The sequence below is a fragment of the Oryx dammah genome, unplaced genomic scaffold, assembly GCF_014754425.2.
Source record: "Oryx dammah isolate SB20612 unplaced genomic scaffold, SCBI_Odam_1.1 HiC_scaffold_8, whole genome shotgun sequence".
NCBI classification, from domain to species: Eukaryota; Metazoa; Chordata; class Mammalia; order Artiodactyla; family Bovidae; genus Oryx; species Oryx dammah.
Genome location: NW_024070192.1, coordinates 47238766 through 47256260, shown reverse-complemented (window position 1 = coordinate 47256260; position 17495 = coordinate 47238766). Strand labels below are relative to the sequence as shown.

At 40.7% G+C, this 17495-nt stretch overlaps 1 non-coding gene and 1 pseudogene across 1 annotated transcript; both read right to left on the bottom strand.

The window, feature by feature from the left end:
- Positions 1-2176: 2176 nt before the first annotated feature.
- LOC120867493 lies at positions 2177-2338 on the bottom strand. The gene has a single exon (XR_005721921.1). It is a non-coding gene; the product is annotated as a U1 spliceosomal RNA (small nuclear RNA).
- A 12800-nt stretch (positions 2339-15138) lies between these two features.
- LOC120866670 lies at positions 15139-16166 on the bottom strand (annotated as a pseudogene).
- Between the last annotated feature and the right edge of the window lie 1329 nt (positions 16167-17495).

The window sequence follows — 17495 nt, the reverse complement described above, 5'->3', positions numbered from 1 at the left end:
ACGGAAGTAATTCGCATTCAGTAGAAACTATACTTCGAATTTTGAATTTTGATCTTTTCTTGAGCTAGCCGTATGCGATATTGTTTTCATATGATGCCGGGCACTGGCAGTGAGCCACAACTCCTAGTCAGCCGTGTGATCACGAGGGTAGACAACCAACGCTCTATAGTGTGCTGTGTTGCTCCCTGCTTCTGATGTGAAGAGGAAAGCACTTATTCTTGAGATGAAACTCAATTTCCCTGCATGAAAGTGGCAAGTCAGTAATGGCCATCACGTGTGAGTTAGGACTTTCGCAATTGATGATCTCGACCATTTTAAAGGATAAATGAATCGGTGATGCGGTGAAATTGTCAACATTTGTTAAATCCACTGTCTTCGCGAAGAGATTACCTGGGCTAATCGATGATATGGAAAATTTCTCAACACTAGAGTGGAAGATCAGATACAGAAGCGCACACCACGTAGTCTCCTGAGGCAAGTTTTTCCTATACACTTAAAGAGTATACTGCCGATCTTACACATATGCGAATGTTTATAGTGAGTAAATGTCCAATGTTTCAAGTGGTGTTGTTATTTTCATAATGTGAAGATTGGTGGTGAGGCAGCAGGTTGCTGATACCAAAGTGTTTAAGGAAGTGCCAAAGTGTTTAAGGAAGAGCTGCGTAGAATAATTGTGGATAAGTATTTGCCAGAACACATATGTAATGTTGATGAAATCAACTTGTTCCGAAAACATATGCCAGAGCATACGTACATTCATCAAAAGTCCAAGATAATGCCAGGATTCAAGGCTTTCAAAGACTATATAATGCTGCTTTGGGATAGAGATGTTGTAAGGTTCAAGTTAAAGCCTTTCTTAACCTACCACTTGGAAAACCCTAGAGCACGCAGGAATATAAGAAAGCCTATAGGTTCAGTTCAATTCAGTTCAGTCGCTCAGTCGTGTCCGACTCTTTGCCACCCCATGGACTGTGGCACACCAGGCTTCCCTGTCCATCACCAACTCCCAGAGCCTGCTCATAAAAGCGTATACTTCCCGTTTATTGTTGCCATAACAGGAAAGCCTGGATGATGTTAGCATTGTTTGAAAACTGGTTTTTGAACTGTCTTATTCTGCGCACAAGAGAATGTTGCAGGCAAAACAAACTACAATCAGAGCTTGAAATCTGCCTAAGGAATATTGTGCCACCTAGACCATCAGCTAGTGCAGACGCCCCAGTGCCTCCTGCCAGCTATCCTCAAGCCTCATCAAGAGAGAATTGATGACCCTGTCACTGTAGCATCAGTATCATCCAGCAATTAATTTTAGTTCAATGTTTCAAACATTCTTCAGGCCTGCTGCACTTTCAGCTGTGGCTTTGATGGTGAGTATCCATACAACCATTTTGTTTTTCATTTTCAGTACAGTGATCAATAAATTAAATGATATATTCAACATTTTAATTTAAAAATAAGCTTTGTGTTAAATGAGTTTGCCTAACTGTAGGCCAATGTAAGTGTTCTGAGCTGATTTAAGGTAGGCCAGACTGAGCTATGATGTTCAGTAGGTTAGTTGTATTACATGCAGGTTTGACTTAAAATATTTTCAACTTCTGATGGGTTTATTGGGACATAAAACCATCACAAGTCAAGGAAGATCTGTAATAGGAAAAGATATGAAAGTATAAATGACAGCTGCTCAGTCGTGTCTAACTCTTTGCGACTCCATGGACTGTAGCCTGCCAGGCTCCCTTGTCCATGGAATTCTCCAGGCAAGAATACTGGAGTGGGTTGCCATTTCCACTCCAAAAGATAAAGGGATATGAATCTGAGCATACTTCTACAGAAAGTCATCAAAGCAAGTGAGTGAGAGAAGAAAAAAGAAACAGACAAGCTACAAAACAGCAGGAAATGGCAAAATGGTACTAAATACAAACCTATCAGTAATTACTTCCTTTCTAAAATGTTTATGTATATATGTAAATAGTTGATTTACAATATTATATAAGTTTTACTATACAACACAGTGATTCACACTGTTTTGGTTTTTGTTTTGTTTTTCGGCTGTACCACATGGCATATGGGGTCTTAGTTCCAGAACCAAGGATTGAACCTGTGTCCCCTGCACTGGAAGCACAGATTCTTAAATGCTGAACCACTGGGAAATTACCAGACATTTGATTTTCAAAACCTACCAGGAGGAAGCATGAACGCAGCTCCTCCCTACTACAAATTATGCAGCCGAGTTCCCCACGCTTGGGGCAATTGCAGGGGTCAGCACACCTGGAGTGCAATGGATGAGCCTTGCCCTGGGAAAACCACCTTCGTGATCGTGGTATCTCCTCTGCTGGGTAAGTATATGATTCACAATTTTTAAAGGTTATACCTTGTTTATAGTTTTTATAAAATATTGGCTGTATTCCTTGTGTTGTACAATATAATCCCTGGAGCCTATTTATTTTATGCATAGTAGTCTCTACCTCTTAATCCCCTACTCTATTTTTCCCTTCCCCCGCGTCCTTCTCCCCACTGAATCTGTGGGTCTGTTCCTTTTTGGTTACTAGTTTGTTACTAGTTTTCATTAGTTTGCTTTATATTTTAGATTCTACATATAAGTGATATCATACAGTATTTGTCTTTCTGTCTGACTTATCTTATCCATGTTGTTCCAAAAGGCAAGGTTTCATTTTTTATGCCTGAGTAGTATCCCATTGTGTATATATAGCACATCTTCTTTATCCATTCATTGTTGATGGACACTTAGGTTGCTTCTATATTTTGGCAGTTGTAAATAATGCTGCTATGAACACTGGGATTCATATGTCTTTTCAAATTAGTTTTTCATTTTTTGGATATATCCCCAGGAGTGGATTCTCTTTTTAGTGATGTGGGAGTTCTCTTGTTAGTCTTTTGAGAAAGCTCCTTACTGTTTTTCACATGCTTGCCAACATTTTTTATTTGTGTTCTTTTTAATGGTAGCCACTCTGGCAGTATAAGGTGATATCTCATTGTGGTTTTAAACTGTGTTTCTCTAATGATTAACAGTGTTGAACCTCTTTCCATGTGCCTGTTGGCCATCTATTTTTTGTTTTTTGTTTTTAAATGTCTATTAGGTCTTCTGCACATTTTTAAATCATGTTGCTTGCTTTTTGATATTAAGTTGTATGCGCTATCTTAATATTTTGGATAGTAACACTTTATCAGTCATATCATTTGGAAATATTTTCTCCTATTCAGTAGATTGTCTTTTCATTTTGTCAATGGTTTTCTTTACTATGCAAAAGCTTTTAAGTTTCACTACGTTCCATTTACTTACTTTTGCTTTTATTTTCTTTGCTTTAGGAGATAGATCCAAAAACACATATATTGCTACAACTTGTGTCAAAGAGTATTCTGCCTGTCTTTTCTTCTAGGAGTTTTATGGTTTCCAGTCTTGTATTTAAGACTTTAATCCATTTTGACATTATTTTTGTAGACGGTGATAGAGAATGTTCTGATTTCATTCTTTTATTAATAAATGGAACTGTCCAGTTTTCCCAGCACCACTTATTGAAGAGATTATCTTTTCTCCATTGTATATTCTTACCTCCTTTATCATAGATTAACTGACAAGTGCTTGGGTTTATTTCTTGGATTTCTATCCTGTTCCATTAATCCATCTCTTATATACAAAATTAACTCAAAATGGATTAAAAGCTTTAATGATAGATCTGATATCATAAAACTCCTAGAAGAAAACATAGGTGGTAAGCTGCTTAGCATCTGTCTTGGTGATTTTGTTTTTTTGAATTGACAACAAAAGCACAGATAACAAAAGCAAAAATAAATAAGCAAGATCACATCAAACTTAAAACCTTGTGTAAAACAAATCAAATCATCAAAAAAATTAAAAGGCAACATACCAAATAGGAGAATATATTTGCAAATCATGTGTCTCATAAGGGGTTAACATCCAAAGTATATAAAGAATTCATTCAACTCAATAACAACAAAATAAAACAATCTAATTTTAAAATGGCACAGAATCTGAATAGACATTTTTCTAAAGAAGACATACAGATAATAAAAGGAAAGTGCTTTAACATCACTAATCATTAGGGAAATGAAAATCAAAGCCACAATGAGATATCACCTCATACGTGTTAGAATGGCTATCATCAAAAAGACAAGAAGTAACAAGTCTTAGTGAGGATTGAAGGAAAAGGAACCCTTGTGCACTGTTGGGAATATAAATTTGTGCAACCACTATGGAGAGTAGTATGGAAGTTCCTCAAAAAATTAAAAGTAGAATGGCCATATGATCCCACAGGTTCACTTCTGGGTGTTTATTCAAAGAGAAAAAAAGTACTAACTGAAAGATACATGTACCCCTATGCTTATTGCAGCATTATTTACAATAGCCTAGATATGAGAGAAATTTATGTTCCTATATTCTGTATAGCCATTAAACACACACGACGAAACATTATTCAATCATAGAAAAAGAAGGAAATTTTGCCATTTTTGACAATATGGGTGGATTTTTAGGGCATAGTGTTAAGTGAAATAAGACAGAGAAAAACAAATATTATGTGATCTCACTTATATGTGGAATATGAAGACAAAAACCAACCAACCAAAAAAGCTCCCAAGCTCATGAATACAAAGAATAGGGGTGGGGATGGGGCTGCAGAATGGATAAAGTAAGTTAAAAAGCACACAATTCCAACTGTAAAATGAATAAGTCATGGGATGTTACGTACAGCATGGTGACTATGGTAGTGAAAGTGAAAGTTGCTCAGTTGTGTCCAACTCTTTGTGACCCCATGGACTATGCAGTTCACAGAATTCTCCAGGTCAGAATACTGGAGTGGGTGGCTGTTCCCTTCTCCAGGGGATCTTACCAACGCAGGGATTGAACCCAGGTCTCCCACATTGCAGGTGGATTCTTTACCGGTTGAGTCACCAGGGAAGCCCAAGAATACTGAAGTGGGTAGCCTATCCCTTCTCCTTCAAATTCCTGGATCTTCCCGACTCAGGAATTGAACCCAGGTCTCCCACATTGCAGGTGGATTCTTTACCAGCTGAGCTACCAGAGAAACCCAACTATGGTAATACTCTATTGTATATTTGTAGGTTGTTAAGAGAATAAATCTTAAAATTTTTCACAAGGAAAAAAATGTTGTAATAATATATAGTGATGGATGTCAACTAGACTTACTGTCCAATGGTGATCACTTTGCAATATACAGAAATATCTAATCACTGTGTTGTATACTAGCCACTAATATAATGTTATATGCCAATTATATCTAAATTATAAAAAGTCAACAGAATAAAAAGAAGATACATGTAAAACTGAATCATTTTGCTGTACACCTGAAACTAATACAAACTTGTTAATCAACTATGGTCCAACATAAAATGAAAAATTTTTAAAGTCAACAGAATATTTTCTGTTACTACTGTGAAAGTAATGTGCCCTTTTTTATTCATCTTAAGACTTTTTTCTTTGTCTTTGATGTTTAACAGTTTGGTATGCTGGGCCTATGTATATTTTTGTTTCTATTCATCCTGCTTGGGATTCACAGCATGTCAGGTCTACAGCTTTTTCTGTCTTGTCAGCTTTGGAATTTTTCAAAAGTTATCTCTTAAAGAAAATATTGCTCTTAAATACTTTTTCACATCTCTCCATGTTGTGTACACATTTGACGTTTTTGTTGTGTACCGTATGACTATTTTTTAATCTGAATTTTTACTCTTCTTTTTCTCTATATATGCTTAAATCTAAATATTGATTTTATCAGCCTTCTAGTTCACTAATTTTCTCTTTTGCTGTGTCTAATTTCCTGTTAAACCTATCTATTAATGTCTAATTTCAATTCAATTCTAGAATTCCTACTGGAGTCTATCAATTCTTTGATGATTTTTTTTTCTCCCTTTTCTCCTCTCTTTCTTAAGCACATAAATAATAGCTCTTTTCAATCCTTGTCTGATAATTCCATTATTTGGATTAACTTTGGTCTGTTTCTGTTGTATGGTTTTTTCCTTCTTGGTCTTCGCCATACAGTCCTGTATTTTGACATGCCAGGTAATTTTCAGTTAAATCCTAGACACTGTATGAAAAAAGGTATAGAGGATCTAGATAATACTCTCTTCCTCTCAAGAAGATTCATGCTCTCCTTTGCAAGGCCAACAGAGTAACATATGATTATCTTAATCCAGTTAGAGACTTAGCTACTCAAGGAAAGTTTTGACGGTATTTTTAATCTCTGATTTGTATTTGCAAATCTCTAATTTGTCTAAAGCAAAGCAAAGCAAAGCCGGTTGCCTCAGCTTTAAATTGCCTTCAGACAGATGTTTTATGTATGATAATGGCCTTTTCTAACTGTTCTCAGTGGAAATGTTGGTTTGCCACGTGTTACTCATTACCGCATACCACTTTTGTGCACTAATAGCAATGTCTCAGAATAAAACTTAAATTTTAGTAGATAACCAATACACTCATTTGATTACATTTTAATGGGGAAAAGCTATAATTTTTATCTGAGCTCAAAATATTTTTATTGTGTCCAATTGCTTGTTGTACATCTTGGTATGTCATAGGTACCTAAAAAGTATCCAGATGAACTCTATGCTTTTCTCTCTTTCTTCCAGGTTTAAGGAGACCAAAGAGATGTAAACATTAATTTCAGGGCAGAAGACCTGAATAGACATTTTTCCAAAGAAGACATAAAAATGGCTATTAGGTGCGTGAAAAGATACTCAGCATCACTAATCACTGCATGTGTGCTCAGTTACTTCAGTCGTGTTTCACTCTTTGTGACCCCGTGGCTCCTCCCCCCTTTGTAGCCCTCCAGGCTCCTCCGTCCATGGGAGTCTCCAGGGATCAAACCTGTATCTCTTACGTCTCCTGCATTGGCAGGCAGGTTTTTTACCACTAGGACCACCTGGGAAACCCCACTAATCATTATAGAAATGTAAATTAAAACCACAATGAGATATCATCTCACACCTGTCAGAATAGCTATCATCAAAAGTATAGTACAAATAACAAATTTTGACAAGGATGTGGAGAAAAGGGAACTCTCGTGCATTGTTGGTGGAAATGTAAACTAGTCCAGCCATTATGGAAAATGGTATGGCAGCGTTTCACAAAAACTATATGTATGTATTGCTGTATGACTCAGCAGTTCCACTCCTGGATTTATAGCGAAAGAAAACAAAAGCACTAATTCAAAAAGGCATGCATCCCGATGTTCATAGCAGCATTATTTGTAACAGCCAAGATATGGAAACAACCTACGTGTCCATCAATAGATGAATGAGCGAAGAAGATGTGGTCCATGTGTACACAATGGAACACTACCCAGCCATTCAAGAAGGAAATCCTGCCATTTGCACCAACACGAATGGACCGCAGCACGCCAGGTTTCCCCTGTCCTTCACAGTCTTCTGGAGCTTGCTCAAACTCGTGACCATTGAGTCGGTGATGCCATCCAACCATCTCATCCTCTGCCGTCCCCTTCTCCTCCTGCCTTCAGTCTTTCCCAGCACCAGGGTCTTCTCCAGTGAGTTGGCTCTTTGCATCAGGTGGCCAAAGTATTGGAACTTCAGCTACAGCATCAGTCCTTCCAATGAATATTCAGGGTTGATTTCCTTTAGGATTGACTGGTTTGATCTCCTTGTTGTCCGAGGGACTCATCAAATATATGTAGAATCTAAGAAATAAACCAAACAAATGTATAACAAAACAGAAACAGATACAGAGAACAAACTAATGGTTAATAGTGGGGATAAAGAGGGGAAGGGGCATGGGATTAAGAGATACAACTCCTGTGTATGAAATAAATAAGCAACAAGTATATATTATACAACACAGAGAAATATAGGCATTATTTTGTAATACCAAATGGAACATACTTTGCAAAAAATTGAATTACTTTGTTGAACATGTGTAACTAAGAAAATATTATAAATAAACTATACTTTGATTTTTAAAGAATTTTAAAAAATCATCTCCTTTCTTTATTTCATTAGGAAGACCTGCATTTGTATCTTTTTTTTTTTAATTTGCACGCACGTAGTACATCCCTAGAAAAAGAAACCAAGGATTTTCCCTCCGGTGTGTTTTTGTCTTGTTTCTTCATGGTCCATGATGTCAGCTGAGATTGTCAGAACAATGAAACCAAATCAGCAGGATGGGAACAGGTTATTCTGTCATTTTTCTAGCTCTTTGAATTGCACATCAAATCTGGGGCTGACCATTCGCCACTTATATAGACTGCCTGTGAGGTTAGCAATTTTACCAGCCCTGTGATTATCAATGATACCAAATTTGTCAATGTAACCATGCTTCATCATTGTAGTTAGAAGCCTGATGATGACTTCCGGAGTACGGCCTGATTGGAACCTGTCATTTACCTCTCTCCTTTTGCCATTGTTGATCCTCTTGAGAGCATCAACCAGGACATTCGTGCACCATTGTGGCAGCACTGAAAGATGGCAGGAAGAGCTCTTCTTGCATTTTTAATAACATGTTCCACCTGCCAATGCAGGAGAGGCAAGAGATGGGGTTCGATCCCTGGGTGGGGAAGATCCCCTGGAGAAGGAGATGGCAACCCGCTCAGTATTCTTGCTTATGAAATTCCACGGACAGAGGAGTCTAGCAGTCTACAGTCCATGGGGCTGCAGAGAGTTGGACATGATTGAAGACTAATCATACACAAACCTTCATGAAAAAGTACATTTGAAAAGATGCAACATGTCATGATTAATGAAGCTAAGAATTTCCACATTGACAACAGAGACTACTATGAGAAGAAAAAAACATCACTGAAAGGACAAAAATTGCCCAGGAATTTTTTCTGGATTTTCTTGGTCCACTTTCTGATTCACCACTTGGATTGCAGAGGCCTCCTCACTCCTTACCCTTACATTCAGGAATAGAGTGTGCCAGAGTGGTTTGCGATGATATCCAAAAGCAAAGAGCAGTGCAGGAGGTCAGAGAAAATTCTCCACCTAACATCCCTTGTGACTTTCTGGGGGCTTCCTGGACTTAGGGTGTGGATGGCACTTTAGAGATTAGAGTGCACTGTGTTTGGAACATGAGGAGATCCATGTGGCAGAACTATGCCAGGTCTTTTTAAAAAGAATCACTCCTGCAAGGGGTTGACCTTTTAATAAGCACAGCAGACAAAGCTCCTGAAAGAAGTGAGGAAGCAAAGGGTACGGTCCAGAGCAACAAGGCAACTGAGGGGCTTGATGAACACATCAGGTTGGACAGTGACGTCTGCTCCAAACTTGGGAAGGGAGGTCACGTTTGAGATCACTCTAAGGGAGGTCACATCTGAGATCACTCCAAGGGAGGTCACGTCTGAGATCACTCCAAGGGAGGTCACGTTTGAGATCACTCCAAGGGAAGTCACGTTTGAGATCCCTCTAAGTGTGGCTGGGACAACTGTTGCACAGACTCTTATGTTCTTTCCAGCCTCCAGGATGGAAACACATCTGTATATTCAGAAGGATGATAACTGATTGGAAGGCCTCCTGTCTAAGAAGAAACCATGCCTGTGTGTGAAACTAGCTATTCTAGGTGCTGGGAATCCTGTGGCAGACGCGAACTCGAATACATGAACAAAGGACTATAAAAAGTGGCAGAGCAAAATATGGTTGTAAAATGGGCAATTTTTTAAAGCCTCGCTTTACTCTCCTCCTTCCTGCTAATTTTCAGTTATTGTCCCCATGGATGAAATCAACCAGAATTCAGGTGATGATATCATCCAGTCAGCCTCTTGGGGTCCAGAACGGGATGGAGAATGGATCCCAGAGGGAAGATGTTCACAACACATCTTCTCACCCTCCCAAGCATCTGTTCTTATCCTTCCTGTGGGTGAAAGGTTAATGTGCCCCAACATAGTAAATGAAGCTACCATACCATGGTGTCTATTCAGTCAAATGTTCATCTGAAACCAAAAATGTCATCAATCCCCAATCTTCTCATCAGAAGGGGTGGAGGAGAAAGAAATATCAATTAGCACAAAACTTGGCTGCTGCTGAGCCACTTCTGGAGCTGACCTTAGGCCTCAGGTGGTAATTATAGCAGCCTTCCTTCCCCCATCAATTCCTCCAAGTTCTGCCCACCTCGGTGGGATAGGAGTCTTTACCTCGTGGGGTTAAACTTTTATCCCTATAAGGTCTTAGTCCTGGAACAGCTCTCATCCCACCCCAGTGATTGTTTGCTGACCTAGAGAAGTTCCCTCTGGCATTGTCTGGCAGGGTTACCCGAGTGGGGCAGAGGGCAGCAACCATGCATTCTGGTTGAAGGTAGTGCTGTGAGTGGAGGGAAAGCCAGTGAGATAGTGGATGGAGATGCTATGGGAGTCTGAGTTGCCTGCTTTTATAACTTGTTTTGGTCTTGCAGACCCGCTTGTGTCTAGTCTGATATAAATGAGTTCCATTTTATGACAGAATTCTACTCTGTACCTTCACTGTGTAATTCGGTGGATCAGATGACCCCTAGGATTTGACGGGATGTCAGTCCACACAGTTACTTGGTGCCCCATGGTCTGAGATTCAGTCTCAATAGGACTCTGTGGGAAGCCAGAATGCACATGGATGACACTCGCTGGCAGAAGTGAGCGTGATCTTCCTCCAAAACCACAGGGCTTGTTATTGGGGCTTGTTAGAGGCTTTCTTCAGAACTCTGTCTTCTACAGAGCCTTCCATTCCCATTGGGTCTGCTAGGTCACCATGTGAAAATGGCCAGCCATCCTTGCTTTGGTCTTGCTACAGAGTCCTGCTCTCTGGACAGCCTTACTGGTCACCAGAATGTAGATTAGAGCTGCATGTCCAAAGTTCAGAGAAACCAACCAACCACGAAGCTTTCCTCTTTGTTCAGTTCAGTTGCTCAGTCGTGTCCAACTCTTTGCAACCCCATGGACTGCAGCACACAAGGCCTCCCTGTCCATCACCAACTCCCAGAGCTTGCTCAAACTCATGTCCATCAAGTCAGTGATTCCATCCAACCATCTCATCTTCTGTCATCACCTTCTCCTCCTGCTTTCAAGCTTTCCCAGCATCAGAGTCTTTTCCAGTGGGGCAGTTCTTCCCACCAGGTGGCCAAAGTACTGGAGTTTCAGCTTCAGCACCAGTCCTTACGATGAATATTCATGACTGATTTCCTTTAGGATTGACTGGTTTGATCTCCCTGCAGTCCAAGGGACTCTCAAGAGTCTTCAAAAGCACAGTTCAAAAGCATCAATTCTTTGGCACTCAGTCCAACTCACATCCATATATGACTACTGGAAAAACCATAGCTTTGACTAGATGGACCTTTGTTGGCAAAGTAATGTCTCTACTTTTTAATAAGCTGTCTAGGTTGGTCATAGCTTTTCTCCCAAGGAGCAAATGTCTTTTAATCTCATGGCTGCAGTCACCATCTGAAGTGATTTTGGAGCCCAAGAAAATAAAGTCTCTCATTATTTCCCGATCAATTTGCCATGAAGTGTTGGGACCAGGTGCCATGATCTTGGTTTTTTGAATGCTGAGTTTTAAGCCAACTTTTTCACTCTCCTCTTTCACTTTCATCAAGAGGCTCTTTAGTTCTTCTCAGCTTTCTGCCACGAGGGTGGTGTCATCTGCATATCTGAGGTTATTGATATTTCTCCCAGTAATCTTGATGCCAGCTTGTGCTTCATCCAGCCTGGCATTTAGTATGATGTACTCTGCATATAAGTTAAATAAGCAGGGTGACAATATATAGCTTTAACATACTCCTTTCCCAATTTAGAACCAGTCTGTTGTTCCCTGTCCAGTTCTAACTGTTGCTTCTTGACCTGCATATAGGTTTCTCATGAGGCAGGTAAGGTGGTCTGGTATTCCCATCTCTTTAAGAATTTTCCAGTTTGTTGTGATCCACACAGTCAAAGGCTTTGGCATAGTGAATAAAGCAGAAGCAGATATTTCTCTGGAACTCTCTTGCTTTTTTGAGTGCCCTCTTTGTAGTGGGCACTATAAAGTGCTGCAGCTCACTTCTTGGTTTTTACCCAAAGAGGTTCAAGACATGTCCACACAGGGACTTCCCTGGTGGTCCTGTCCACTTGGCCTGGAGGGTCGGTCTAAAGCAAAGCTCGAAGTTGACTTTCAGGTTGAAATACTAGGACCCGGAGGCCACGGTGCAGCGCTGCGGAGCAGACATTTTCGGGTGTTCTGTGCCCGCTGGTCATCCATGTCCAGACCCGCGTCCCATTTCAGAAAGCTGGGGCTCGGGAGGCGGCCTTGAGACCCGCCCCTGGGTCTGGCCTCCATGGGGCCGCTACCTGGACCTCACACCTCCTGCCCATTTGAGGAGCAGGAAGGCCCATAGGTTGGAGGAGAGGCCCGTTGTGGTCGACCTTTATATTTTCTGGAGCAGAAGTTCAATAGGCAGCAAGAGCACATAAATATGTTTGGAAAAGGCCCTTTGAAACCTTTGAGAGTGAATTTTTAAATTTAAGATTTTAAAAATCTTTATATTATCTGAATTTGGGGAATTTCTAATTTTTCTTATTCCTTAAGACATGATTTTTACAAGACTTAGTCTAACGCAATATATAATATGTATTTTAAACTACAATCACAGTTTAAAAATCCTGCAGTCTCTCCTTAAATGTCAACATTGACTGTTTTCTTTGACATAGATTAAGGGATTGAGTCTTTTGTCTTTTCTTCCAAAAGATCAAAGGAGTGTTTTATAAACTGCCTTAAAATCATTACTGGTTTCAAACCATTTAGTTCCTAACATTGTATATTTTATTTAGTGGTTTGGATCTGTGTCTGAAAGAGTTCTGAGTGTCCGGAGCAGGCTCTGAAGCCACAGTCTTTCTCAAATAAGACTGGAACCCAGCTGCATCTCAGACTAGAATTTGAACCATGGATCCCTGGTTCAGGAGGAGATTCAAGCGCACTGTCTTTCAGTTAAAACAGCTCATCTGGTGTCAGACTTATTGCAGCTCAGGTTTTATCTCCTCACAGAAAGAAGTCAAGTTGGCAAAGAGTGAGTTTATTAGCATAGGATGCTTGTGAGAGATACTAGTGGGCAGGCAAGGGAGTGCAACCCCAAGAACAAAGAGGGCTACATTTTTGTAATCAAAGAAAGATTGGGGAGGGGAGAAGACCATCATTTTCTCTTTCTCGAGTAGACATTGAGTCTTGTTACCAAATGTTAGATCTGTGTGCCTGACACACGGTGAGGTCAAACAATACCAAAACATTAGTTTGGAGCAGAGAGAGGTTTATTGCAGGGCCATGCAAGGAGATGGGTGGCTCATGCTTTAAAAACCCTGAACTCCCAGAAAGCTTTCAGCAAAGTCCTTTTATAGGAAAGGTGAGGGGAGGGGTGTGGTTAGTTATTGCAAACTTAGTACGAGGTCCTGGTCAGATCACAATGTCCCTGTAAACCACCACCAAAACAAATGTTATTCTCTTTTCTGACAAGAAAGGGCAAGGGCCCAATACTCAGCTTTCACTTCCCCAGGTCCAGGCCCTGGCTAAGAGCAGGGACTGCCTGTGCAGGCCAGTTACCCTGCCTGGGAGTATTCATCCAGTACCTGGCCTGGGTCCTTTCACCAGGGCCTGGGCCTCACTAGTGGGCAGCCCTGGTGAGGGCTCTGGAGCTCTGCAAGATACAGCTCTCACCCTGTCCCTGGGACCCCCAACTCACCTGCCAGTCCTGAGGCTGGAAGGCCTGGAGGGCCCTGGGGAGAAGGCCGTGATCCACCTCTCACCACACTCTCTGCTGCCAGGACCACTGTGAGCCTGACTGCTATGGAGTGGGACCTCTGGCTAAGGGTCGAGCAATAACAACTGCATGCCTACCCCGCCCTTGTTGCAGGCTTACATAGTTAATTTCTCCTCGATCCCTGTATGATATAGCCAGGACTGTCAGGGTGCTATTCAGATCATATATATTAGCAAAAGGGTGGTAACATATTCTAGAATATGGTTATCCATCTCAGGTTTCAGTATAAAGTCCCCTTTCACCTGTGTTCTTTCTCCTTTCATCTATATTCCTGTCTTAGCTACATGCAGAAATGCTGCTCTTCAGCATTTCTGACTTCATGGAACAAGATTCAGGCCCAGTGTCTGTTGTTCTGTGTTTTAACTGTAAGGTCTTGTGGCTTGAGTGTGTCTAGTGCTTAGATGCACCTGGCCTTGCTTCAAGGTAGAGTAGATTGCTGCTAGGTTACTGGATTCTTTTCTTGAGTGGTCTTTACCTTAGAACAGTCTCCCAGATCCCCTTAAAATTCCCTTTCTTTCTTTAATCCTCTAGTGATATTTCAAAACAATTTAATTATCCTACTCTAGACCTATTTCATTTTCATTGCTGAATAATATTCCATCATGTGAATATACTATATTTACCCATTGTTGTTTCAATTGATAATTTGGTTGTTTTCTGTTTGGGACTAGTGAGGACAGTTAATCTATGTGTACATGTTGGCATATCTCTAAATATATATAAAAAAAGTATGACCAGAAGTGAAGGTAAATGAATATACATTTCTAAGAAGACCCTGAAATGGACTTTATGAACTTTTAAAGAAGTTACCATTGCTTTTCTTTGTCTGATTTTATCTCAGGATTTCCTTTTCGAAGGTGCATGCATATCACCTCTTTGAACATCAAAAGTCATGACTTTTGAAAGGAAAAGTGAGGAAAGAGAGGTTTGGTTGGTTGTTGGTTCAAAAATGGAAGTGGGGCTGTGAGAAAGAAGATTTGATCAGGGAACCATTATAAGAATGGGGAGGCAGGGAAAAGTGGCAGTAAATCAGAGAGGACCCATATGCACATGTGAAAAAGGAATTTCCTGAGTAAGTAAGTGTGAATTCATAATCAGAAAGGGAAACAAGAGACTTGAATGTGAACACAAGAAAGGGTGTGAAGATAACAAACTGTTAAATCAAACAGCCTTCTGCACCAGCATCTAGTAGGTCTGCTAAGCCAGGGCATCTATTTGTGGAATGCAGGATATTCAAGATAGGCAGAGGGAAAGAAGGGCAATGACCCACCCGCTGTGTCTAGAGGAATTAATAAATCAGGCATCTGCAAATCAGCAGGTACCTCTCTTTCCCCAGATGCTAAAATAATAACCTCCCTTTCCTCCTTCCCCATCTCCTCCCACCTCAGCAAACATGAAAATCACTGTTGATTTTGTTCTCTGACCTCAGTCTTCTCACCCGATCCATGCTGCCTGTTCTTTGAGGCCAGCTGTCTCACACAGTTGTCCTTCACCTGCCTGGAACTGGGCACAAACACTGCACAGCAGAATCATTCCACCTCGACTGCACAGACATATCCATGGAGGGCCCCCTGATTGTGCACTTCAAGGAATGTGATAGCATAGTATCTCACTCCTCTGGGTTCAGAAGTGATGGACTGGCAACTTCCTAATACAGTGATCAATAGAAGCACTCGTGGTGGTAAGATCTAGTTTCTTTTTTCACTTCCAGTGACAGTGACTTGATGGGTCTTATCATGCACACCGAAAAATATGTACCCTCCTTCAGTGTTTATAAATGCAGAAACAGCTGAGGAGATACTAAGTAAAGCATTGTGACTCCTTTGTTGAGAACATCTTAAATTCAACCCGTGTTGACTTTAAGTAAGGTTGAGCTTTTCCAGGTACTGAAGGTGGTGAGCACTATCAAATTAAGCAGCAGCTGAAGCCTGTATGTTACCTTTATTTTGTGCATGAACCTGAGCTTTCTATGGACTTAACACATTAAAACATTTGTAAGAGTCTGAATCCCATCTTTGAGGAATGCCAGTGCTTCCTGAGAATTCATGGCAACAATAGATATTCTCTGTCTGTGGTTCAAAGAGGGGCACAGGTAACTAGTCCTGTAACTGAGGCCTCTGATGGTCCATGATTTCACAGAAATCAGAAAGACTTCTCCCGGGTGCAACTCATCTGAACAGCTTTTTGAAGGTTGAAGGCAGATACAGTCATACTCCATGGCTTTCATAATCGTGGACTTTGTTTTCAGTCTCAGCCTTGGTTACCCACCCTCCAGAATTCAGCAGGCAGATGTTGCATGCACAATGCTTTCTGCTTTCTTCTGCAGTTGAGGGTTCATTCCACTCCTGTGCTCATTCCTAGGAGTGATTTTTCCTGCGTTTAAAACATACACAGCAAAACTCATTTTCAAATCAGTCTTGAGACTCATCTTCTCAACACTTATGCTGGTCTTACCCTGAAATGTTCTCCTAAAATACAGGAAGACACGCCATTAGAATCGGACAAGCACAGGGAAGGCAAGCTAATGACTGTTTTGAGGCCACTCTTCTGAAGTCGGTTCACTTCATTTATTCCCACAGAACTTGAGCCCAGATTCATACAGGAATTAAGTGCGCAGGACAGGTGGAGAAGCCAAGCCTGACATGAGCCCATTACCACCAGAGAAATGGTTAAGAGGTGATTTTTCTGCTGTGATTTTGGTAACAGATTCTGGAACATTCTCCTTCGACCTGGACAGCTTTCACGGTCAGGGTGTTTCTAGGGTGCGCTGATGCAATGGCTTTTCTTGGTGCTTTGTCTTTCCTCTCTCACTTAGACCTGGGCAATCTCAGGTTATTTTATAGTCCAAGTTTTGAAAGGAGCAAATCTGATTGAGTTTGTTACTTATCTTTGTTGCAATGGAACAAATTCTTTAGATTTCTCTGGTCCAAGCAGTTCCCATCTTGTGAGGGAAAAAAGTATATTATATACTTTAATATATTATATTTTACATAATAAAAATATATCGTATACACACACACATTTAGTTTGTTTGGAACTAACAAATTATTGACTATTTGTTGGGAACAACCAGGCTGGCAGATTGAGGTGCGTTTCATCATTTCCTAAATGCAATCCAGTTGTCCCAGCAAATAGGACTGGAGCCACTGGATATCTACATACAAAAGAAAGGAACTTCAATTCATAGTCTTTACACCATTTACAGAAGTGTACTTAAAATATTCCATAAACCTAAATATAAAGCCTAAAATCACGTGGAAATAAATGAAGACTGCCCAAATGATAACAGGTAGAGCTCTGTTTACTCAGAGCTCAGTATATTAAGGCAATCAGCCACCATCATTTGTTTGTGATGGCAGAAACTCGGAAGCTTTATAGTGAAAAGACAGTGAGAGCACTTAGGGATGACCTGATTTGAGGTTGTTCTAAGGAAGCTGCATTGTGGCTCAGCTGGTAAAGAATTTGCCTGCAATGTGGGAGATCTGGGTTTGATCCCTGGGTTGGGAAGATCCCCTGGAGAAAGGAAAGGCTACCCACTCCAGTATTCTGGCAGTCCATGGGGTTGCAAAGAGTCAGACATGACTGAGTGACTTTCATTTAAGGAAGCTGGAGTGGGCTTACTGGAAATGGGTTATCTCATGTCACTGGTTTGGAGACCTTATTTAGCTTTGTTTGGTTGGGCCAGAGTTGAAAGTGGGGGAAGCAAATTCACAGCTGTTGATCAAGTCCTGACTTCTTTTGACTAGTTGCTGCAGGG